The following is a 27655-nucleotide window of genomic DNA, read 5'->3' on the forward strand; positions in this document are numbered from 1 at the left end:
CCAGCAGTAAAGCAGGACATCCCCAGTACCTGCACCCCTCCCCTTATCTCTAGGAAGCAAGTTATCACTGCCCTCGCAAAGGCAAAAAAATACAGCCTCCATGGGACCCGATAACATCCCAGGCTGCATCTTACATGAACTCAGGCAGGAACTTGCAGCACTATTAGGCACCTTATTCAACCAAAGCCTGAGTATCAGCTTCGTCCTAGCCAAGTGGAGGACAACTACTGTCATCCCTTTGCACAAAGATGGAGCATCCACCAATCCAGGAAATTATACAGCCATCAGCCTAACTAGCCTGATCTGTAAGGCCATGGAGTGAATTATCATGGACCTCATTAACAAGGACATTGGCAACCTCCAAACACTTGATCCCACACAGTTTGGTTTTGTCAGTGGGAGGTCATGCCTATTAAATTTGGTTGACTTCTTTGACATAGTCACCAATGCCATAGATGAGGGGAAGACAGTGCACACCACCTACCTTGACCTGGCCAAGGGCTTCGATACTATTTCCCATTCAGGTATAATAGATAAACTCTTTCAATTAAGCATCAATCAGTATGTTACCAGATGGGTAGCAAACTAGCTCACTGATAGAGCCCACCTAGTCAAAACAGGGAAAGCCACCTCGGGTCTATACTATATTAGTGAAACGGCATTACAGAGAATGCCGTTTTGCCTTAACATACCGAGCGAAATACCAATACAGCAAAAGCTCAGGTCAGTGATTTCTTTTCCTAGGGAAAAAATCGCTTGGTCTGAGCTGTGACATTGCCCTTTACTCCACTGTAGTGTGATCCTGGAGTTGGTATATTTAGTTAGGGGGGCATTGTTTATTGTTGGTCTACCAATTTTTTCACTAGGAAAAAAAATCGGTGACTTGGGGTTTTGCTGTATTGGTATTTCGTTTATTATGTGTCGGTGAAATGGCATTCACTGTAATGCCGTTTTGCTACTATACTATAGACCCTCCACCTCAAGTAGTAGACCCGTAACAAGTGGTGTACCCCAGGGATCGGTGTTGGTGCCTCTACTGTTTGAGATATACTTCACAGAGGTGCAGACCAAATCTAGTGGGCTATGGCTAACCAAGTTTGCAGATGACTGGAAGTTGGGTTGGGTGCTGTCATCAATTCCCCTAGTGATATGGACATCCTCCAAGAGGGTCTCACCCAAACAAATGACTGGTGCCAGAAACATGGCCTCAAACTGAATGCCAAACAATGCATAATCATCCCTTTTGGGGAGAGTGACATCCCACAGATTATCACATTAATAACAAGGCACTAAGCACCAAATCAGTTGTGATGGACTTAGGCACCCAGGTTGATAGCAAACTGACTTTTGACCACCATATTGCCTCCATTGTATGGAAAGCTTTCTATGTGGCCCACCTCATTAGTAAGGGTATCTCTTCCAGGGACAAGGTGGTCATAACATCTCTGTATTCTTCCCTCATAAGACCAATTAGTGAGTACAATGTCCCTTTTGCCATGTACCTCACAAAGCACATGCAGCAGCTGGAGAGACCACAGAAGTTCCTCACCTCAAGATTCCTGGGCCTCAAACATCTACCCTACACAGATAGGCTAAAAGCTCTGTCCCTCTACTCAGTCTTCTACAGGCTCCTCAGAGGTGACCTCTGTCTGGTATAGAAAGCAATCTCAGACCCTGCCCTGATGGGACTGCTGCATATCTGTAAATCAAGCTCTACTTGAATAACCAACATGCGCGACCTCAACCTGGTATGTGACATCAATAGGACTTATTGGCAGGACAGATTTGTGTCCCAGAGACTCCCCATTTGTGGAATAGACTCTATTTCCACATAAAGCAGAGTACACATTAAACCTTTTTAAGCGCAACCTGGATAACTGGATGGGGAACAGAAAATACACCCACCTGTGTCTCTGCTGGACAGTGGCATGGGGTGCTGACTTGGAAACATGGGCTAAATTCCTGGCTAGGCTTGTAAGGGCCTCAGGGCCAATAGCTTAGTAACTTCCTATGATCCTATATGTACTTTTCTTGACCTACTTTTGACGTAAAATGGCTTTATACACGAGTCTTTTGAGCAATACTTTATGGTATTGCATTGATACTGCTACATTTATGGGGGTATTATAGAATTTGTAATCCAGACCTTCTGCAGTTCTCAACATTACAGCACCATAATAGTTTCAAAGGTATACTCCCCACCATCATTTGCACTTATGATGGCAGCTAACATCTAATGGCCTAGTGCAAATCTGATTAGAAGGCTGTCCTAAAGACCCTTCTAAATCTAGTCCTCTAACTTGTCATGAACTATTGAAGTAAACCCAACATCTTATCAGACACTGAAAAAAATTAAATCAGACAGAACAGTAAGTCACTTTAAAGAAAAGCATTGATAAATAATACGCCATGTCCAAAAACACAACAGGATACCAACATATTTGCCAAAAATGCTTTAGTCAAATAGGCATCAATGCCTCTTAAGAACTCTAAACTGGCATAAGCTCTGTAGGGAGCTGAGTTTAGCTTGACTACTGCTTCCTTCTTATGTATCACTATTTAACAATGGGTTTCACAAGGCTTTTGGGATTACTGCACCCTAAGATTCTGGAACTTTCTTTCAGTTACGCTTGGAAGCAGTTCTCATACAGACACTAAAGTTATGGCATATGAAAAGATGGCTTTACATATGCCACATTATATTATTTTTTCATCATCACCTCAAAGTTCTATTACAAATCAATTACCTTTAGGAACTGACAAGAAAGCGTTCCTGTCAAATTCTTTGTTCAGGAATTCTAGGCAAAGCCAAAAATTATGGTAAGATAAAAGGTCAAACTCAAGGATTATACCTCTTAACTCTGCCTGATTTTCAGGCACACCTGTGAATTTGCTCAAAATTTTGCTTTGTTTCTCATTATCCTTCTAAAACTGGAGATCTTGGCAGAAAAGGTGGTGGATTATACAGGAGCAGCCTTATGTCAACTGGCACCCTAGGCAAAAGGGCTCCACGGTGCCCCCCACCACACTAGCTGGTGCCCCCATCCTGGTCTACCTACACCAAATAAATACTGGAAAAGCACCCCTACCAGAGCGGTACCTTAGGCGGCCGCCTAGTTGGCCTATGCCTAAGGCCGGCTATGGGATTATACTTAATAAATAATAACAATAAGTATACACTACTTTTGCTACAGAAAATACACGTTAATTCACACTTTGTTATTCTGTCAGCTTCTCAAAATGAAAAATGTAGTGTTGGTAAAATGGGTGTTGGAGGGGGCAAGTCCCCCATATCCCCAATGCTGGAGGCTTTTCTCCATATATCCACATTCTTAATATAATCTACCCTTGGTTAGATTCAGTGCTTTCAAAGAAAGGGGACAGCAATGAAGTGAGTCTTAATGATTTATACAGTTACTGTCATGCACAAGACCAAAAATATTCTATAAATGTTAAGTGTGCATGACTTCCTTTTTCTTTTTTAACATCAACCTTTGTGCTGAAGCAGCCAAGTGGCACATTCTTCTTTACAGAATCAGTTTTGGAAGCTTGATGGTCTTACATTAATCCAAGATTTAAATATCTTAGAATTACGTGGAGTAAGGTATGCTTTCACCCACCCCACCCTGCCAATTAACGACAGAAGTTTCCAATTCATAAATTTTTCCATGAAACGCAAGTATAGAACTTCACTTATAAGCCTATTATAATCTTTAATACACATTTTACTGCTGAAGAAGTCTGTAATATAAGACAGCTGAAAGAGATATTCTAGTGTAGAGGTACAAGCTTGCAAGTAGCAACATTGCTCTTTATAATAAATTTATAGTAGTACTGAATGAAATATTACAGGACCTATATTGCATTGACTCTCTCCCCTACACAGCAGGGTCCTTACAGAGCATGAAGATTTGCTGATAAATTCCATCATATAAAAAAATAATGAAAATACAGTCCTTGCCTGAGATTTTTAAATGCCCAAACGTTGAGTGAATAAATGAAAAACTTATGCCCAAATATTTATTAGCTATGTTATTCAACAAAAGTTTCAGTCCATATTCATTCATTTATTGATTCAATCTCTAATTACCAACTTAGTCTGCTTCAGAGTCATAGGGGACGAGACCCTATTGTGTTACTTACTGATCCTAAACAAGAAGTCAGCTCTTCACACAATGCATCCACATACCCATTCTCACACATCACATACAGGTTCAAACAGTTTGTAGGAACACAATTCACCTATATTCGGGTTGTAGGTGAAACTTGAACACCCAGTAAAAACTTACATGGACACAGAAGGCCAAGAACCAAACTGAAGAATTAAGCATTATGTAACAGCATTGCTAGCATTCTGCCACTAGGCCTAGAAGCACAACATCCAGCTTTTGTTGGTAGTAATTAGATACCAAAATTATAGGCAAATATCATTCTTTTCTTTGTCCCCTCCCACTTTTAAGTTTTGTGTTAACATGGCTTTTGGTGCCATCATCTTTAACCTAGGAATTAAGTCTGAGTTCATAAATCAAGCTCATTCTTAAATAAAGTATTCATTGCCGGCCTTTATCACTGAAATCTATGATGGCATAACATATATGCTGATATGAAAACAGACTGTGACATGATTTTCAGTGACCCAGATATATCTGATCAGGATACTGTAAATGAATCCTAAGGCATCATTAATGTTTGCATTTGTGAGTATGTGCCAAGAAGATATAAATATGCAGGTAAATTAGAAAAGAGAATAAATTGATGGAATCACGAAAAATGAGAGACTTGCAACAAAAATGAGGTATTATTTATTATTCAGAAATTACCAGCACTGTAAAATAAGTCTAAATTAAATAAAGATACCACTTGTTGAGTTTACTAAATCTTTCAGACCTAGTTACAAGCTCCAGGCAGTGTCAGTGATTAAAATCAAGACTAAAATATGCTAATTAAATTAAAAACTTAAAAAGGAGAAAATTGAGAATGCAATATGTTTTCAATAAACAGTAAAGTGGTCACCCAATTTTAGACCATGGTCAATATATGTGCAGAAAACAAACTTGTGAAGATTTAACAGTCAATTAAAACATATGCCAGAATAGTCTAGAAACAAGGGAGACATTTTTTACCTAAATGCAACCACAAATAACATTAGAAGCCCATGTTACAATTATTTATTTTTATTTATTTACTGACATTTGTTAACCAGATTTGTCCAGCTGGGCTTGTGGCCCATTTTCAGTGGAGACCCAAGGCGCAAAGCTCCAGTAATACATTTTAAAGCAAGTGCAATTTTAAACAATATTGATATAATAGCAGTTATAGCAAAACGATTCCCATATGTTGGGTTACATGCATAAAGTTAAAGTTGCATTAAAAAGAAGCTAAGTAACAATTTTACATCGATGTAGTTCAATAGGTCAACAATAAACATTTTTTGTTTGTATAAAATTGTACAAATGCATAGTAGACACATTGGAGTGAGAGGTGTAATGAGGTACTAAGTATGGTCCTTTTGAGGGTACATAAAGGGAAGGAAGACTAGGTAGGGTCATGGCAAGGGCAGGTTCTGGAATTGAAAAAATAAGCTTTTAGTTCATTTTTAAAGTGTGAGGTGTGGGAGATTGAACATAAGTCAAGGGCAAGTTTGTTCCAAGCATGGGCAAGGGAGTGTTTGTAGAGTAGTTTGCTACTGACCTTTTTGGGTGGTAAATATCAAGTAATTGTTGGTTAGAAGTACGGAGGGTCCAGGATGGGATGTAGATGGAGACTAAGGAAGATAGAGATGGACAGAAGGAGGGTTTATAAAGAATAGAGTGTAGCATAGGAAATTGATAAGATAGCAGAAACTGGGGAAGTTCAAGCCATTAAAGAGAGTTTAAAGAAATGCAGTGGTGTGAGTTGTATGGGGAGTTAGTAATGAATCTGGCTATTTTATGGTAAGTCTGTTGCAGTTTGTTTAGAGTGGAGGCCTGGATATTGGTAAGAACTGAGGCGGCGTATAAGAGGGAGGAGAGGAGAAGTGCCTGGCCCAGGGTAAGTCTAGACTTAGGGATTAGGATTTTTTTGTTCCGATATAGCAGACCTAGTTTCTGTTTTTTTTTTTATACATTGGAGTATGTGTAGGTTGAACTTGAGTTCATCGATAATGACTCCTAAGAGTTTTGTGTGGGTGTCAGGTTGGATGCTTGTATTATTAGAAGATGTAATAAAAAAGAAGGTTTTGTGATGAGAAAGAGAACAGGGAAGGAAAAGTAGGAGTTTGGTCTTTTTGGGATTTAGGATCAATAGGTTGTGAGAGAGCCATTGTTCAGTGGATAGTAGGGCTTGTTGGGTCAGGGAGTGTAGTTCAGGAATGTTATTTGAGATGGATATAAGTGTGGAGTCATCATTTTACATTACCTGCAATGACCACAAGCAAAAGTCCCAACAGGGTCTTTGCCCTCACTGTGTGATATCTTAGAAGTAGTTTCAACAATACTTCTTATGTTACATACCTTTTTATAAGTAAACAAGAAAGTTATTTGGGCAATGGCTATTTAAATAATTTATTTGAAGCATTTTGTCACTGGATGATTTTTTGCACATGACAAGTATTTAAAGGGTGGTTTCGAGTTTTTGTATTTATTCTGATGAAGTTTGTGGTGTTTTATTAAACGAACGAAAGCTTATACGTTTTATGGTCCGGTTCATTCCTAGTCTTTGCTTTGCTGCTTTTTCACTTTCATCAACCTATCCAGTTACACAGTCTAGACAACACAATATCAACAGCCAGTGTCAAAGGAGAAGTCATACTGCAGCAATGGGAATGCAGTTTTGAAAGCATTATCTAATCAGTGTGTATCCAAATGTGGGTTTTGTCTGGGGGTCTAAAAATGTATAGGGTAGCTGTCTGCCACTAAAAATATGTCTTCCACTTGGAAATGTGCTTACAGATGTTGTGAGTGAGCTAATTGCACATGACAATAAATACAGTCACACCACTTAAACAATGTTGAATTTAAACCTCCTAGCTAACTAGTTTTACAACCTGTAGAAAAACAGTATCATCCGCACACGTCAGAGAAAAAGTCTGAATTTTTGTTTACAGGAACAATGTATCCAAATATCTATCTATCTATCTATCTATCTATCTATCTATCTATCTATCTATCTATCTATCTATTTGTATAGCTGTATCTAAATCTCTCTCTATATCTATATATAATCTACATATCTATAAATATATATATAGGGTTGGCAGACACAAAACAGGGAGAATAAGATCAATGGTATGTCAAATTATTTTATTATTTCAACACATAAACAGTATGACACATAACTTTGACACATTCAGATGTGATGTGAATGCATTAATGTGTCACAAACTATAAGAAATAGAAGCATTTATTTGACTATTCCATATTGGCTATATGCTTTATAAGTTAATAATTCCAGTTAATAACATTGAATTGTTAATTTCATTCAATATTGTAGTTAAGATTTTAGGAATACTGTCCTGTAATAGAAGCTAATTTATGCTTCTGGGAATGGAACCGCACAGAGCTAATGTGGTGTACTCATTGTCTAATGCAGTCACCAAGAGCTTGATATTTATTTATTTATTTTTACATTTATTTTACATTTGTTAACCAGGCTAGTCTAACTGGATACATGTCCATTTTCAGTAGAGGCCCGGGGAGAAAAGCTCCAAGACACATACAAAATACAATATAGAAAGTAATAGTAGTTAGAACAAATACATTTTAGTTAGAAAAAATAAAAAAAAAGGATCAGAAAAAACAATTATGTTTTTCTATACAGAAGCAAGGAAAGCCACGTTCCAGTTAATCACATTAAACAAAATGTTATTAATAGATATATCCTTAATATCTGGTGACAGGCTGCAGGGACACCAGTTCAGTAAAGAGGTCACATCAGATGTAATTAATTTTAGAGCCATCATTCTGGCTTGTATTCTATATAAAATCTTAGAAGGAGGTGAAGTGGAAGGTATCCAAAATGACTCATGGAACCTTAATTATGTTTGAAGTGGACCAGCAAGATTTTGTTAAGGGAACAGCTGATCCATTGAATCTCATGTCATTCCTTGAAGAGGTAACAACACTTGTTATAGTATTGATAGTGCTGACAGACTTTGCTAAGGCATTTGACACTATTCCCATGATGAACAACTGACAAATGAATTGTACTAAATGCAAATGCATACACAACGTAACAGGTAAAACTGTTGTTAAAGATTATGCCAGAAAGTTACTCTCAGTGAACCTTACCAGTGATATTTCTCTGAACTCTCTCTTTGGACCATCTATTTCTGGAATATTTTCATTAACCACAAATGTATGAGGGTTCTCTGAATAACAATATGTTAAGTAATGCCTTCAACAGAAGATGACAAATTCCTCCCTGGCGGTCTACAAAAAATTATGTCTGTAATCCTATTAATTGCCTCACCATTAATTTCAACAAATGCAGTATCATGAAACTTGAGATACAGGGCATAAATTATCATTACAAAATGTATGGTCTAATCATGTAACATGCTATCAATGAAAATATAGGGAAAAAGATCAATTGCAGCCTAAATGTTGGGGAACGTGTTATCTACCAAAGCCATAAAAAATATGTTGTGTATCCCATCTAATTCTAAAGTGTCTGTCTTGCAACTTGAAGGAAATCATAACCTGGACTTCTATGTTGCTGGTTTGATACACTATTGAATACAAAGATGCATTCTGCAGCCTTTGAACAAACTACCTGATACAACTTAGTATGTTACAATGATTCTTTACTAGACAAATCACAATGTTAGAAAACATGAAGTTAAGTGGAATTGACACTGTATACTGCTTCTTACAGGCTACTTGTGACCAGTTTATAGGACAAAGTACAGTCTAATTGCTCTTGAAAGCTTATACTATACCTACAGGTGGAGATAGCATTAGATATGGGTGCTTAATAATAAAAATAAACATTACTAACAGAATAAAGTGAAATATAAATTATACAGTTCCTTTCCACAGTATGGAATAAGTCATTAACATATTTAAAAATTAATTGTAATAAATGTATCGAAATAGATAAAATGCATTTACAACAATCAAGTTTCTTTAAGGCAAGTAGGCTGTAAGCTCAAAAAGGTAACTCATGACCTATGAGCTAAACGTATAGTCTGTATTTTTGTCTCGGTTTACACTCTTGGTGGTGGTAGATGAGGACGGGTCTATATTAGAACATTGAAGTTTCACAACTTCGAATGTTTTAATATCAAGCCCTATTCAGCGAACGTTGAAAATAGTGAAGCTACAGAAAACCAAATTTTTTCCTAGGGAAAGAATTCGGTTGTCTGTTTCTGTCACTTCGCTATTTTCAGCACTGTGGTAGAAAGTTACGAGTCGGGTTCAGGTAAGTGTGCAATTGGGCGCAGGTTAGGTGAGTTAGGGTTAGGGAGTGGGTCAGGTAAATGTGCGATTGTGTGGACTTGAGGGTTAGGCTAGGGTAGGTGAATTAAGGTTAGGGTGCGGGTGAGGTGAGTGTGCGATAGTGATGGACTTTAGGGTTAGGGTTTGCGTTAAGGTAAGTGGATAGATAGTGGTGTATGTACAGTTTAATGTAGAGTTAGAAGTAAGATGTTACGTGTATGTGTGTGGATTGCTGTTTGTTTGGTGTGCTTGTGTTGTGTGTATGTGTTTCGGAACAGCAAATTTTTTCCCTAGGAAAAAATTTGCTGTTCTGCATGTTCAATGTTTTCAGCATTCACTGAATAGGGGTCAATATTAGAACATGCGAAGTTGTGAAACTTCGATGTTCTAATATAGACCCGATGAGGACTCCATCTCAATAACCAGAGTCACATTCAACCTGCATCCTTATGGAATCATTTTGTGATGGTCTCTTTATAAATCCGAGTAGAAAGCCGTCAGAAAAGACATTGAGGGGAGCTTTTCCTCTTTTTCTCCTTCCCAAGCAGTTGAACAATGATGCTACAGTGGAATCCATGTGTCACAACAACTGTCACCACTTGCCTTGCTTCACTGCCTCTGCTCTACCCTCATTGACAGCCATGACTGACTGTCACAGGTCTTCTCTCATGCACTCCATCTCTATTATGATTACTCAGTCTATCTTGATTATTTTATTATGCCTATTACTTAGACAACATTTTTAAATATTAAAAAAATCTGCATGTGTGAGAGTGTGTGGTATGGAAGAACAGCTGTGGCAAGGCTAGCCACCCAGCAGTGCGAACCTTGGGTTTGGATGATTGTCACTGTCGAAGTAACACCCCGACCTCATGAGCAAACATGGAAAAGGAGTTGTAGATGGATGGATGGATGGATGGAATTCTGAAATTATAAAGGAAGATCAGTTCTAGGAGCAGTGAGATGCAGGGATATTTTGATTTCTTTTTCTGTATAGTTTGATTTAAGATCCACATCCCACCCCACCCCCCATTAGGGAGACCACCATAAAAAAATTTTCCAAAGCCAACTTCACACTTCTTAAGACAGAAGTGGCAAACTTCACGACACCCAGGCAGATGGACAATAGAGGTACGACTGCTGAATCCTACACAAATGCACTTTATAAGCACTTACATGAGTGCATTGATTGTGCAATCCCTAACAGAACCAAGATGTTATCCTCCAAAAAAGGAAGCCAATCTGGTGGTCCCCTGCCATAAACAAACTCTACAACAGAAGAAAGAAACTGTTGCAAAAAAGAGTACAAACTTTTTACTTGAAGCTGACCAGGGAATTCCTCCAGTCATGATTGGAGGAACTCCCTGGTCAGACTCAAGTAAAAAGCTGAGATCCCTCCTAAAATCCTCCAAAGCTAGTTACAAAAACAAAATCACCACTGATTTTAAAGACAACCACAAAGCATTCTATAGCCATGTCAAGAATCTCAATGGCAACACTCAGATCTGCTCTGAGTTACAGCACAATGGCACTAAATATACAGAACCAACTGATATTGCCAACATCCTGGCAGATAGGTTCAGTGCTAACTTTACCTCCCTCTCACCCCCTAAAGGGCCCATCTCTATACTGGAAGAATGTAAAATTCCTGTAATCACAGCTACACAGATAAAAAACACACTCTCCAAAGCCAAGAACACAGCATCCATGGGACCTGAGAACATCCCAGGCTGCATTCTACATGAACTACAGAATGAATTGGCACTCCACCTAAGTACCACGTTCAATCATAGCCTCACCTCAGGCATTGTGCCCACTGAATGACGCAGTGATGGTTATCCCACTCCACAAAGGGGGAGCCACCACGGACCCCAGGAACTACCACCCCATTAGCCTGATGAGCCTGGAACTTATAAACAATGACATTGGTAATCTTCAATCTCTGGACCCCACCCAGTTCGGGTTTTTAAAAGGCAGATCATGTCTCCTAAACCTGATAGACTTCTTTGAAGCGGTCACCATAGGTTCATAGGTTGGTACTAGGCTATCGGTCCTAGGGCCTATACAAGGCTAACCATAACAATTCCCTGGATATTTCATCCCACAATATTTACTTCCCTGGACCCCTGTCTAGCAGGGTGACTGACGTGATCCCCGGGGTGAATTTCCTATCTCCCATCCAATCGTCAAGGTTCCTTTTAAAGAGGGCCAAGGAGGTGCTCTGCTTGACATGTATGGGCAGTCTATTCCCGAGTATGGGGAGTCTCTGGGTCAGGAACCTATCCTTCCAGCATGTTTTGTTTATTGTGATGACAAGGTTTAGATCCCTGGAGCATGTGGCTTTGAGGGATTGGGATTTCTTTAAGTGGAGCATGTCCAACAGCTCAGGGTTTGACATGGCCTTGTATGTTAAGCAGAGATTGCCTCTGAGTAGACGATATGCTACAGAGTATAGCTGGAGTTTTTTCAGACGGTCAGCATAGGCCATCTGCTTTAGGCCTGTGATTCTTTTAGTGAGGTATTTCTGCGGCCTTTCCAGCTGTTGCAGATGTCTTGTGAGGTACATACCAAATGGGGTGTTGTACTCTATAATGGGTCTAATGAGGGATGAGTACAGTGGGACAATGACTTCCTTTTTTCTGGATGAAAAGCCCATAGTGATGAGGTGTGCCACATAGAAGGATTTCCTGACTGCTGTGACGATGTGGTTATCGAAGGTGAGACCACTGTCCACCTGTGTCCCTAAGTCTCTCATCACATTTTCGGTGTTTAGTGTACTGCCACCTATGTAGTAATTCATGGGTACATGGTTTTTCCCAAAGGGGATAACTATACATTTCTTGGCATTAAGCTTGAGCCCATGGCTCTGGCACCGAACATCTATTTCTGTAAGGCCCTTTTGTAGAATATCCAAATCATTTAGAGATTCAATAATGGCTCCCAGTTTGCAGTCATCTGCGAACTTTGTTAGCCAGAGTCCCTTAGTGTTGGCCTGTACTTCAGAGAAGAAGATGCCAAACAAGAGCGGTCCCAGGACTGAACCCTGGGGTACTTCACTTGTCACTTATCTGGAGCTGGATTTAGAGTTGGCTACTTTTACAGTCTGGTGTCTGCCAATAGGCCAGTTCGCAACCCATCGAGTGATGTAGGGATTTATGACCAGCTTAGTAAGGTTATCTATGATTCCAGAGTGCGTGATGGTGTCAAAGGCCTTGGCAAGGTCCAGATAGGCTGTGTGGACCGTCTTACCCTCGTCCACAGCTCTGGAGACTGATTTGAAGAAGTCAGTCAGGTTCAGGAGACAAGATTGGCCCTTCACAAACCCAAACTGGGTGGGATCAAGTGTTTGAAGGTTGCCAGTGTTTGAATGTCTGAATGTTACCAAAGCTGTAGATGAGGGTAAGGTGGTTCACACAGCCTATCTAGATCTTGCCAAGGCTTTCAACACCACCCCCCACTCTGCAATTATAGATAAACTCACTAAATTAGGCATAAATCCCTATGTCACAAGATGGGTTGCCAATTGGCTCACTGACAGAACCCACACTGTGAAAGTAGCAGGCTCCAAATCTGACTTCAGACCAGTGACAAGTGGAGTAGGTTCAGTCCTGGGTCCTCTCCTGTTTGGTATCTACTTCTCAGAAGTACAGGCTAAGGCAGAAGGTGTTTGACTAATGACTTTCGCAGATGACTGCAAACTAGGAGCCGTAATCGAAACTCATAACAATGTGGACATCCTACAAAAGAGCCTCACTGAGACAGATGCCTGGTGTCAAAGCCATGGCTTCAAGCTCAATGCCAAAAAGTGCATTGTCATCCCTTTTGGTAAAAACTCTGTACCCATGAACTACCACATAGGCAGTAGTCTACTTAACACTGAAAGTGTGATAAGAGACCTTGGGACACAAGTGGACAGTAGTCTCTCCTTTGATAATCACATTGTCACAGTTGTCAGGAAATCCTTCTGCATGGCACACCACATCACAAAAGGTTTCTCATCCAGGAAAAACGAGGTCATTGTTTCCCTCTACTCGTCACTCATTAGACCCATTATAGAGTACAATGCCCCTTTTGGTATGTACCTCACAAGACGTCTACAACAACTAGAAAGGCCATAGAAATACCTCACAAAGAGGATTACCAGCCTCAAACAGATGCCCTACACAGACCATCTCCAAAACCTCCAGCTTTATTTTGTCACATATCGCCAGCTCAGAGGCAATCTCTGCCTAACATAAAAAGCTATGTCAAGCCCAGAGCTGTTGGACATGCTCCTCTTAAAATAATCCCAATCCCTCCGAGCTACACTCTCTAGGGACCTAAACCTTGTCACCACAATAAACAGAACATGCTGGAGGGGTAGATTCCTGTCCCAGAGACTTCCCATACTCTGGAACAAACTACCTATCTATATCAAACAAAGCTCCTCATTAGCATTCTTCAAGAAAAATATTGATGATTGGATGGGAGACAGAAAATCCACCCCGGCGATCACTTCTGTGGCTCTGCTCGACAGGGGCACAGGAAAATAATTTTCTTGGGTGGCGAAAGCCAGGGTACCTTTTTGGCTAAGCTTATATAGGCCCTAGGGCCAATAGCCTAGTACCTAACTATGAACCTATGAACCTATGGATGTCTTACATGGAAAAAAGCTGCTACTTTGTCATCATATCATGATCCTTTCATATTTTTGAATAAAATATTTGGAGATGGGTGCTACATTATATGGATACAAGTTATATGAAACAAATTACTAGCATATATGGGAAACAGACATGGACTACCAGTCAATATATTTTTTTCCATCAAAACAGAAAAAAAGACATCTTTTTTGACAAAAAATGTATTCAAGCTGAGTCAGGTTAGAAAAGCTCATCTTGAGAAGTACCTCTGAACCATAAACAGTACTGTACTATGTAATAAGACACAGTCATAAGACTACAAGGAACTCTATGCTAGTCTGAAAGTGAATTTGATCGACTTTTGCTGTAGAGTTAAAAGTACTCAATTTCAGTTTCCAAACCATTTTAGAAAAACAACTAAGTTTAGACATGTCCAAAGACAATGTAAGAAGTATAAGCACCTTTTGTAAAGAAATGTCAAAATCATAAATATTATTTGTGAAAAAATATATTCATAATTTATAATTTTCATTTAAGAGTTAAATTAAGAACATACACAGAAATAAAATTCAGCAAACTGGTTCATAGGCTAACACCCACTAGGGCCCTTGAAAGCCTAGGCATGCAACCCAAATGTGACCCACAAATTTGATTTATATTTGATTTATAAGGGTGATCTACTGACTGCCTCTGTTCATCAGACATATAGGAGCGAGATTAGGGGTGAATTTCTGATTACCCATCCATTGGTTTATTTCTAACTATGCATCTTTTACAGAATACATTGCAGCCATCAGCATGATTTTCATCTATGCAGTGTTGTACTGGACAGTGTAAAATACATATATATGCCAGACGTGACATGTCTGAATAGCATCAAACCCATTTATTTTCATTTAGCAACAAATAGAATAAAGTGTATTATCTGTATACCTTTATATAGCTTTTGATTCATACAGTGATTAAAACGTTATTTGTTTGAATTGCAGTTAACTGTAGTCTCCATGCATGGACAAGGTAAATCTGTGTCACAACTGACGCAATTCATTGTGACTCTGCAGTTTTAGAGGAAGTCTCTTTCTTCTCTTTAAAAAAAAAACAGCAATGCTAGCATGAGGCCAAGCAGCATTTACTGCCGATAATATTCTTGTATAGGATGTAATTACCATCAGCCTTGTTTACATATGTAATTATCCCTTTGACAGCACTTCCTGCTGGTTTGACAGCTCAAGAACCCTGAAATGAGTTAATATCTTCAAACAGGGGCTTGGTTTAAGGTTAGATGGAATCTGATTGACTAAATTAAATACATGTCCGATTTAAAGGACAGAATCTAACCACACAGGATGTAACATGCTTTACAGGTACTAAAGTAAGTCAGCAGGCAATTTGTAAATGACCACCACCCCCTCCCCATTCTGTAAAACTGTCTCATAGTAAAAACAGCAATCTGGGAAGAATTTACAAACAGCACTCAAGTACTGCAAACATTCATATGAGAACCATCATGAATTTAGATTTTACCTTACAATGAATGGATTTAGCAAATGCAGTATTACAGTAAGAGTGTTAAAATGTAGTCAAATATTTTTAAATCTGTTAATGCTGTAACCAGGCTTATAAATATAAAAAAGTTTTGGTGACTGAAAATGTGAAATTTAATGACATTAACTGCATGCATAACTGTATGTTACAAAAGCAGATTGTCTTAGTAAAAGGTGCTAATTTTTTGCTTCATAATTTTTCTGCATCTTTATTGGTCCATGTCTGCAGACCATCAGGCCTCCATCTGTGGATCTAGAACCCATTAATTCCTCTGCTAATGGGGAGCGCTTAGTAAAAGAGCAACAACAGGTTGGAAGGGTTATCATACAAGCAACTATGGAGGTTATTTGTACCCTTGCTGTCCACATGGTAATAGAAAATTTTCTAATGAGCCTTATCCTTTAGTAGTTGATATAAATACCTGCATCACTTCAGAGTGTTCTACATGTTTTCTGTGTATCTAAGTGTTTCTATGCATGTTATGAAGTCTATGTCACTAATTTGGGAATTACCAAACCATAGGATCATAGGATCATAGGATCATAGGAAGTTACTAGGCTAATGGCCCTAGTGCCCTTACAAGCCTAGCCAAGTTCTACCCTTATTTCCATGATCAGCACCTAATGCTTTGTCCAAGAGAGCCACAGGTGGAACCCCCAGTTTGAATTTACGGTTACCCATCCAGTCATCCAAATTGGGTTTGAGGAGAGCCAATGAGGTCCTCTGTCTGACATGAAGTGGGAGTCTGTTCCAAATATGTGTTAACTTCTGGGAGACAAATCTGTCCCTCCAGCAGGTTCTATTAATGTCACATACAGGTTAAGGTCTTTAGATGGAGTAACCTGTGTACCATTTGACTTGCGGATATGCAGCATTTCCGATTAAGCAGGTTCAGAGAGTTCCTTATATGCAAGGCAGAGATTGCCTGTTAGTAGTCTGTATGAAACAGAATAAACTGACAGTGATTTCAGATGATCCACATAGGAAAGATGCTGAAGACCTTGAATTTTCCTTATGAGGAACCTTTGTGGTTTCGCCAATTGCTGCAGGTGCTTAGAAAGGTACATACCAAAAGGGGCATTGTACTCAATTATTGGCCTGATGAGGGAAGAGTACAGGGAAATTATAACTTCTTTTTTTTTTCTGGAGGCAATGCCCTTACTGTGCTGTGGTCCTGATGCTTCCAAAGCTGTGCAAGCCTCCACTTACATGATAGCAATAAGTTAACCTGTATCACCACTCTATTCCCCCCTCCAGGAATGAGTGAGTCGGTGCCAGCCTCTCATTGACATTCTCCTCTGCTCAGCTTTTCCAACACCTGGACATTCATTAAACTCATCATCTGATCATAGTCAGGGCTTTAGTCTTCTGCATCATAGAGCTAGGCAGTAAAAGTTTACACACACACACACACACACACACATATATATATATATATATATATATATATATATATATATATATATATATATACAGATTCACTTCATAACACTGAAAGCTCAAAACACTGAAAATGAGAAAACTTCATAATATAGAAGACCAAAACACTGAAACTTCAAAACAATGAAAACTCAAAACACTAAAAACACATATCATACATATACTGAGGTTAAACAACATAAATCATAGCGCTTTCCACCAAGTGTATGCAGGGGGGAAGACCCCCTGCACCCCCCACACCCCCTGCTACTTAAATATATCAACTCCAAGATTGCACTTTGTAGTGAAGTGCAATGTTGGAGTTGATATATGTAAGTAAGCAGGGGGTGTGGGGGGTGCAGGGGGGCTTGCCCCCCTGCTTACACTTGGTGGAAAGCGCTATGATTTATGTTGTTTAAACTCAGTATATGTATGATATGTGTTTTCAGTGTTTTGAGTTTCAGTGTTTTGAGTTTTCAAGATTTTGAAGTTTCAGTGTTTTGGTTTCAGTGTTTTGAGTTTCAGTGTTTTGATATTTCAGTGTTATGAAGTGAATCCATATATATATATATATATATATATATATATATATATATATAGGTTTATTATCAAAATTTCAGATGGCATTCATTCGAAGTGGGATAGACGAAAGGTTATTTTCCAATTAAAGGAAGGATGAACTGAAAATGGTCGACTCCACAACAGCGAATGCTAGTGTGCATTCGCTGTTGTGAGGTTGACGTTCTGCTTGGAAATCACAGTACAGTGAGGATATCTGGAAATGTACTCATTTCCTCACTCTAGTGCAATCTCAGAGTTTGTATATATAATTAGCAGGGTGTGTGTGTTGGGGGGTGCAGGGGGCTTGCCCCCACAATACATTAGTTGGAAATTGCTTTTAGGCAGGATATGCTGGGTAAAGTCGAGTACATCGAATAACGATGTGTCAGCATTACTGGGAATGCTCTACTGCACCCACTTGGGGGCAAGCCACCCCCCCAAAAAATTATTTGTACTAATGCCATGGTCGCACAACAGTGAAGAAAATGGAGGAAGCAAAAAACATACCACTGGCACGCACTATATAATACATGGCGATGAAATACACAGCGATGAAGCACCATACCACTAAAGACACACGATGGCAGAGTAAGCGATGATTTTAGGTATGCTCATCAAATCTAGGCAACAAGGATTCAAAGCAGACTCAGCTTGTTGTTTAGATATAAGGGCCAGGTACTGACTGATAAACTGTATTTTTGTGGCATAAAAGGAAATATACAGATCTTACTTTTTACTTTTTACATTCATAGCCTGATAGAGATTTTTCACTGTCAAGCATGGACCGTATGAAATTCACACATGCAAACGTGTATATATGTGTGTGTGTGTGTGTGTGTGTGTGTGTGTGTGTGTGTGTGTGTGTGTGTGTGTGTATGCGTGTGTGTGTGTGTGTCTATGCACACATGACATTCTATGCACTTGAGCACTGATATTTATGAAGCAATAGCTTAGTAATCTTTTTTCTCTTTCACTGCACTTTAATTTATTGCATCATCTGTTGCCTTTCCCCATCAAACAAAATCAACGCTGCTGGGAAAATACATAGTGTCATACATTGCAATATCACTTCCCTAAAGAAAATGGGATTGGGTGCTGTACAAATTTAATAAATGCAGAAATGCAGGATGGGGCACCTGCAATTTCAACAAGACAAGGAGAGGTGCCCTTCTGCATTGCTAAGAATGTCCATAGTACTGTGAGTGTGCACATTATCATATATTTAACAGTTTACTTGTTGAGATTTGTTTATTGCTACGTATGTTAAGGATCATTCATGTCTTTTGAAAAGAACTGTCAGAGTGCACCTGCACTTGATCCATCACTTATGGTACCATATTTGGTTCCATTCATTGAAATTCTAGAACTGTGGCAGCTGGTGGCATGTGAAGGCTCTTTGCCATTCTTTGTTCCTGCCATCTTTTTTATGACCTTTTAACAGTCGATCATTTTGAGCCTTTAAAATGTTATGTTGAATTATTCATTTTGAATTTCATTAGTTAACGACTACCTAATTATTTTGAACCTTACTGCTTCCTCACTATTACTTTAAGCAAACAACGTGATTCACATTTTCTATTTTGTTTCTGAACAGTTCTTTACTCATAATGATTCTGCATGCTACCAATTTCATTTTCAGAACACATTTGTTCCGGATCACTAAACCAATCCAATATATCTGCCTTTATGAGTATTCACCCTTGAGAAGTATTTCAAAGTTTTTGATCGCATCATTCCTTGCCTCTGTTTTTTCCACAGCATGTATAGATACACATTGCTGACATACCATTGTGTGTACATAATTAATAGAAGGTTTATTCAGTAAATCCACTGGCAAATAGTATATATCTCTTGTGATCACTGATCCAATACTCACTCAGTATGTTTATATGGCTATGTACACAAACACTGTAATTATTTCACCATTTCTGAGGTAGCATATAAGTATGCATTACTCATCCAGTGAGTAAAAAACCCATAATTATTTCTAATGCAGCTTTTCTGAAATCCTGTGTTATTTCCTTTACTTCTCATACCAGCATGTTAACAACATTGTACATGTTCAAATAGTGTGCATGCCTGAAATTCCGAAGTGTTTTATTTATGCCTTGCAAATCAGTACTCTGTTCTGCATTTACCTGCTGAAGTAAACTGAATTGTCATGTTATATGACAACTACCGCCCACTTTGATTGTGTTGCCATCCTGTGTTATTACTGATGTGATCCTTACTCACAAGGTAAATGTCATTCCATTGAATATACCATGAAGTTTGTGTATACTTTTTCATTTAAGATACATTTTTGGGTAAACTCATCTATTAATATCGTATAAAAGCCTGTTCATTTTGATTGGTCATGTACTGGTCATGTGGAATAGTCACCTTTTCATTCCTTTAAAGCACTCATTTATGATTCTTTTCAGTTTCATTCCCCTTTTAATGGATTCAGACTCATCAGTCCTAATATCCCCTTATCTATTTTATCCTACCAACCACTATCTACTTTTTCCTTACAAACTTATTTCTTCCTTCAAGCACTCTACTCCCACTCCAGTCAATCCTAGCCCCACAAAACTTATGACACTTAAATCTGGCACTAAGCAGTCCAGATACCGCTTCCTCTATATTCACCAACTTATTACCATCCTCCTCTCTGATGACATATAACCTAACCCTGGCCCCTCTACTCCCTCCAACAGCAAAATCCTTTCTATTCACTTCACTAAATGCTCAAAGTATAGCTAACAAAATCCCCACTCTCCATGCATGGCTTCTCCATACTCAACCAGATATCCTGTCAATCTCTGAAACTTGGTTAAAACCCCATACAAAGGAATCCGAAATAACCTCCCCCAACTACTCTATCATAAGAAAAGATAGAACCCATAAAAAAGGTGGAGTAGCTCTTGTCTACTGATTCACCCTCTCAGTTACTCTTTACACTAAACCTATTCCCCAATTCACTAACACCAAATTAATTCTAGCTCTACTTCAAATAAATAGACGCAAGCATATATGAATTGCCTCCCTCTACATCCCTCCTGGAGACAATATTCAAGTTCTCGAATATATTCTCTCCTGGTCTTCCACCAACATTTGCAATGAAACCATAATCCTGGGTGATGTGAACATTAACTGGTCCTCCATACAATTCCCAACAAACTCCCTATATATAAACCTCTATAACTTCTCCCAGTTAATCAATTCTACAACTCGGTTTACTATCATTTCCATGAAACAACTCCATACAAGTGTTCAGATCTCCAAATCACATGGTGGAAAATCTGAACACCGAACACAAAAACAATGTTGAAGGCAGCATTTCAGTAAAGTCGAAATCTCGAAAATGTCAACTTTACTGAAATGCTCACTTCCGGTCAGCAATAAAAACACTTTTTCAGGGGGGGCAAGCCCCCCTGCAGCCTCCCACCCCCGCCAAATTATATATACAAACTCTGAGATTGTACTACAGTCAGGGAAAGGGTACATTTCCCAATCCCCACTATAGTGTGATCTGCATTACAATGTCGACCTTACAACAGTGAATGCTTGCTGTTGTAAGGTTCGACATTATGGCATTCATTGTTCCGGTGTGCAAAACGGCATTTTGCACAAATGTAAATCACACAAAGCGCGATCGACAAAATGATAGTAAGCCCTACAACTATACCCTCCAAAGACTACTTTTCAGGTAGCACCCTAGACTGGATCTTCGTCTCCCACACTCATTATATCTCCAATAGTGGCACCGTTCCCGACTCCCTTAGTGATCACTTCCCCACTTTCACTCACTGCCTTCCCTGTCCCTTACAACTATCGCATAACTACATCGCCACACACTCCCTTAAAAACTTAAATCCCAACACCTTTTCTAACTCATTAAAATCCACACAATGGAGCCCTCTAAAAACCCTCCCCCTGGAGAATGCCATTACCTACTTTAATACAACATTTTAAAACCTCTTAGATACCTTTTTCCCATTAAAAACAAAAGGAATAAAAAGTAAAACTGCCCCTTGGCTAACCAAATAAACACTAGCTGCCATGCACCTTATAGACAAAGTTTGGAAACGTCACCAGAAAAATAAAACTCCCATCACCCCTCTTGAATACAAAACACTTCACAACAAAGTCAAAAAGCTTATTATAGCAGTCCGCAAAGCCTACTTCTCCTTACTACAAACTAGCCACAAGACAAATCCTAAAAAATTCTGGAATGGTATCACCACCCTCCTCAACCACACCAAAAAAGAAAATCCTTGCCCTGATTCAAATGCCTCAGACATGGATTTGGCCACCCAGTTTAAGTCTTTCTTCATCGATTCCATTACCAAACTAACATCATCCTTCACTAATAACTCTATATTCTCTTCTCTACCTCCCCATATCTCCTCATCCGCTAATACATCCACCTCTCAATCTCCTCCTTTCTCTATAAGATCCATTCTCATATCCACAATAAAAAAACTTCTCCAAAAATTGAAACCATGCTCCATGCCCCTGATAACATTCCCTCCTCATTTTTAAAGATAGTGGCTGAAGTCATTGCCTTTCCCATCTGCATCCTAATAAATCATTCAATCCAAGAAGGCTATGTACCCCAAATTTGGAAAAAGGCCTTTATTATCCCCCTACATAAAGGGGGCAACAATAACATTATTCCAAACTTCCAACCTATTGCCATCTTATCCCCATCTCTAAATTTCATGAAAAATGTATTCGCCTACAACTTCTACCCTATCTTATAGACAATCGCCTACTCACTCCCACACAACATGGATTCAGACCTGGCCACAGCACTACCACTGCTCTCCTCTCCTTTCTTGAAACTGTTAACATAGCCAGCGAATCTGGCCATATCGTATCTACCCTCCTCCTGGATCTCTGAAAAGCCTCTGACACCATCTCTCACGACCTTCTCCTAACTAAGCTCTCCATTCTAAATCTATACCCCTTCTCTCTCAACTGGTTCAGGAGTTACCTCTCTAATAGACAACAAGCAGTAAAATGGAAAAAAGCCACCTCCTCATTCCTCAGCACCACCACAGGCATACCACAGGGTTTCATACTAGGACCCCTTCTGTTCAATATTTTCATAAATGATTTCCACCATTCAGGAGGCTGCAGTGTGCAGCAGTTAGCATTGTCACCTCACAGCAAGAGGTTCTCTGGTTCGATTTTTGGCTAGAGCGTCTTCTGTGTGGAGTCTGCATGTCCTCCCCGTGAATGAGTGACATTCAAAGACATGCAGGTAGGTGCGTGCTTGAATAGGTGTTCCTTCTTTGAAGGGTGGGCATCGGGCTGGCACCTCAGCACCATAAAAATCCAATGCCCATCATTAGCATACCGGTGTTCCGCTGTGGTGACCCCTAACCAGGAAAAGCCGAAAAACATTAGTTTTAGTCCCCAATGCAAAACTCATCCAATATGCAGATGATTCTACTATCATCTGTTCTACCACCTCCACCCCTACCCTCATAAAGCTAATGCAAGATGCTTTCTTTACCACTGAACAGTGGATGTTAGATAACCACCTAGCACTCAATGCCTCAAAACAAAACTTATGATGTTTACCTCTTCTAAAACAACCACCACAGATAAAAACTCATTCTCTATCACTAGCCAGAACAATACATCTCTTGAATTAGTACCCAACGCTAAACTATTAGGTGTCCTCATTGATGACCAGCTTAGGTTCAACACCCATCTACAAATAAATATAAAAAAAAAAAAAAAAACACCAGAAACTTTGTATGCTCTACCACCAGAATTGCTACCTTAATCCCTCTACCAAGTACATTATTTCCATCACATACCTCATCCCCTGTCTCCTATATGGTGCCCCTCTTCTCACTAACCTACAATCCTCTCTTAAGACAAAACTCTCTTCCTATTATAATAAAATTGCCAAATTTGCCTCAAGCCTCAAATCTTCTACCCATCACTGTATCGTCCTCCACAAGCTTAACTGGTTAGACCTGCCCAATTATATCACCTACATTTGACTCATTCAAGCTCACAAACTCATCTTCAGTCCCTCCCTCTGTCCCTCCCTTTCCTCTGCCTTTGCACCTTCCTGAAAGACTCTTAAGATCCAGCAACCAGAATCTGATTGCACTACACAAACCTACCCATCCTCTGGGTAAAAATCTCCTGTCCTTTGCCCTAGCATGCCACTGGAACTCCCTACCACCATTCATCCATACCACCACTAGCCACACTACCTTCAAAACCTCACTTCACTCACACCTAATATCTCACTGGGAATGCTCCTCCTCCCACCCTGCATAACTTTTTTTCCCAACTCTTTCCCTCTCTGCTCTCCTCTTCCACCCTCCCTTTCTCCTGTTCCACCTCATACTCAGCCATCCACCTCCCTCCCTCCTTCTTCTCCCTCTGTTCATTTTCCCCTATCCCTCATCCCTACTAACCCTCTCAGGCATCCCAGGTACATTGTGCCCTGCTGTTATAGTTCTACAGTAAAAACAAATATATTTGTAAATATTTACTTATGTTTTATAACTTTTATTTGTTGATTTTTATAAATTGTATCTTTAAATGCTATATTCTTATCTGTATTCTGTTTTACTACGTAAACTATGACTTTAATCATGAGTATTGTCTTTATGGAGCTTTTCTCCTTAAGGACTCCATTGAAAACAGGTTCTTTTTGCCCCAATGGACTGTCCTGGTAAGCCAACTGCAAATAAATAAATAAATAAATAAATATGACCTTTCAATTTTATTCCAACAACCAACTGTCCATTAATGGAACAATAACAGCATTTGTCCCCAAGGCTCTGTTCTAGGACTATTACTCTTTTCTTTATTCATTAATGATAATACCAGTGACTTCCATGACCGTACTGGATCTATATTACCATGTTGAAAGACATGTTCACATAAAAACATCGTAATCGACACGGGAATATCGATCTGTTAAAATCCCGAATGGCCACTTCAGCAAATTTTTTCCCAGGGGAAAACAAATCGCTCGACTGTACACAAAAAAAAAACAAACTTTCAAACCCTGTATAGTGGGAGGCTTTGCCCCCCACACCCCCTCGACTAAATATACCAATTCCAAGATTGCACTATAGTGAGGAAAAGGGAAAATCCCCAATGATGGCCAAGCAATTTTTCCCCTGGGAAAAAATTTGCTGAGGGTCAATATTTCCATGTCGATTAAAACTTGTTAGGCAAACATGTCTTTCAACATGGTAATATAGACTCGAGTGTAACCTTATCCTCAAAGCCAATGATATTTTATTACTCTAGTTAAACAGATGCTCTTTATTACTGCACTCTTAACTCCAGTAATCTTTCACTGATCCTTGTCAATGATTTGAATGAAATCAACTTTAAATTAACCAACAAAAATGTTATGCTTTTTCCTCCCTTCATAAAGCCTCTCAACTTCTTGCCCTTACTATTTTAAACAGTAACAACAATCTCATTCCTTTTATAACCAAGTGCAAATACTTAGGCCTAACCCTTGCTCTGTTAAGCTTTACAACCTACACTGATAACATCATTAATAAAGTCCTCTCACAACTAAAACTCTGCTGTTCAAAGAAGTTAAAAAGATGATCACGTTTTTAGTTTACCACTGATGTGGTTTAATCTATTTTATTAGGTATTTTGCCAGATAAGTGGCCCACAGATTGCATCTGGCAGTATCCAGAAGTCAGAAGTACTTTTAATCATACATCTAGGGCACACTTGATCTCTAGAGGGATTTGGTAGTGGAAACAAATCTTAGATGAAAGTCTCTATCCTTCACTGAGAGATTTTCATTCTCTACAGGTGCTATATCATTTGTATAAGACTGAGTAGTTTCCTGTCTGACAATTACACCATATTTGGACTAAGAAAATGCATCCACCTGAAACTGCCAAGAAAACTCTGAAGAAATGAACATGGTTGCCCACAAGCAAAATTGGCACCATCTACACAGATGTATGGAGTCTTAAAGTGATGGCCTTGAAGTCATTAATGCAAGGCCATTGGAAAAGGCATGAGCAGCTAGATATGTTTCCAAAGCAGCAAGGAAACATAACAGGCATCCCAAGAAACTAAATCAGCAACTGTGTATTATCCCTGGATGGTACTACACCCCTCACTGGCAGTTCAGATTGGGTATGAAAGGTGACAGTAGTTGTCGCACATGTAATGAGGCAGAGGCCAATAATTTGCATGTGTTCTGGGATTATTCAGATGTCAAATTTCAACGGGGGGAGGGGAGTCATCCAAAAGATAACTAAGATTTTAGACCTACCTCTTTTATTGGATTGGCAGTTTTGGATCTTTGGGGTGAGGCTACAAGGTAGTTGGGCCTACAATTCTCATTTAGAAATAGGGTAGGTCTTGGCAAGTAAGTTAACAAACCACGATAGCAAAGGAAACCCTTCATTCAGTCTGTTTAAAATCTTTATTCACCATAAATCCAGCAAAGTAGAACTAAGCGCTTTCACCCAACATAATCTACTGGGCTTCATCAGAGTTTACTAACCATACACAACTTACATTTTTAAATCTATTGTCAGTTAACAATTAGTAACCAATTAATTTTAAACTAATAGTAGAACAAAGTCAATTGACTAATAATTAATTCATCACAAATACATTGTCCTGTTTGTTAGTGTAAAGTGAGTTAATACATGAAAGCAGCCATGAAAATAAAAACATCATGTTTTAAACAATAATCTAATAAAACTGAAAATTATTATGTACTAATAGCTTAAAAGTGTTTAAAAATTACCATACTGAAAGTGTTAAAAATATTAAAAAATTAAAAGTTGAAGGATCGTTTGTTTTTCAAAATACTAGTTAGATGCATGAATGTATTAACATAAAATTAAATGAAATGTGCCTTATATTTAAGAATACTAGATACTGAAATACATCCATTTATTCATAGGGGGTAGGGCAATGTCAGTATCATTTGCACGGGTAGATTATCAAGCATATCAATATAATTTTATGACTGCAAAAGAAAAGAGAATTCATTAAGACATAAGGGATAAATTGCAATCCAGCATCATATTGCCTACTCACTATTGTACATCAGACATGAGCAGTCCATGCCAAACACCCCAACAGGGGTTAGCATACCTCTCAACTGTCTAGATTTTTGCACAATGTCCAGATTTTTGCTTCATATTTTTGGTCTATTCCTTGTAAAATGTGTGGTTTTCTGGGAAATCACTAGGATGATCTGAGGATTGAAGTCACTAAGTAATGACATACATTTGAGTTTCAGACTTCAAATGCTTCAGAAAATGTATGTTAACACAGAACTTATTACTCTAGCAACTTTCTAAGTTTATAAGAGCAATATTTAAAATCTGTCCTTATTTTTGGTCCTTTGACTCCCAATTTAACATGCTTTGTCCAGATGTCTTGAACTAAAAGGTTGACAGGTATGGGGGTTAAGGCAATCTCCACATCATCTGCACAAGGGGCTGAGCACGGTACACTACATTAATAATACCACTGTACTAGTAGTACTACTGTGACTGCTATTACTACTGCTATTAATACTATTACTACTACTACTACAACTATGGTCACTGCAACTAATAATGCTATTGAAGTTAAGCAGACTATAAGAAAACTGAAAATTGTTATGCGTCCTGATGAAAACATGACATTTGACAAAACAAGCATTAGAGGGCAACTCTGTGCATCACACATATGTGACCCAAAATCTCAGAAGTGTGCAGAGGGTGAGACAAAGTCAGCATCATTTGCACGCTGTGTGTGGGAGGATGTTATAAGAGGACAAGCCTGACAGAAAAGATGTGTGTGTGTGTGTGTGTGTGTGTGTGTGTGTGTGTGTGTGTGTGTGTGTGTGTGTGTGTGTGTGTGTGTGAGAGTGTGTGTGTGTGTGTGTGTGTGTGTGTGTGTGTGTGTGTGTGTGTGTGTGTGTGATAGATGAGCTCAAAGCAGTTATGCACTGTAAAGGCCAGTATCTCCAGATGTAAAGAAGTCAGTTTTGAAGAATAACTTGTATGTGTATGAGGTGTCATGATCATTGTGAGGTGTACTATGTCTGGGTCTGGAAGGACACAGCCACAGCATTTGTACCAG

This window comes from Protopterus annectens, chromosome 3.part0 (assembly GCF_019279795.1).
Source record: "Protopterus annectens isolate FY-2018-M chromosome 3.part0, PAN1.0, whole genome shotgun sequence".
NCBI lineage: Eukaryota > Metazoa > Chordata > Ceratodontiformes > Protopteridae > Protopterus > Protopterus annectens.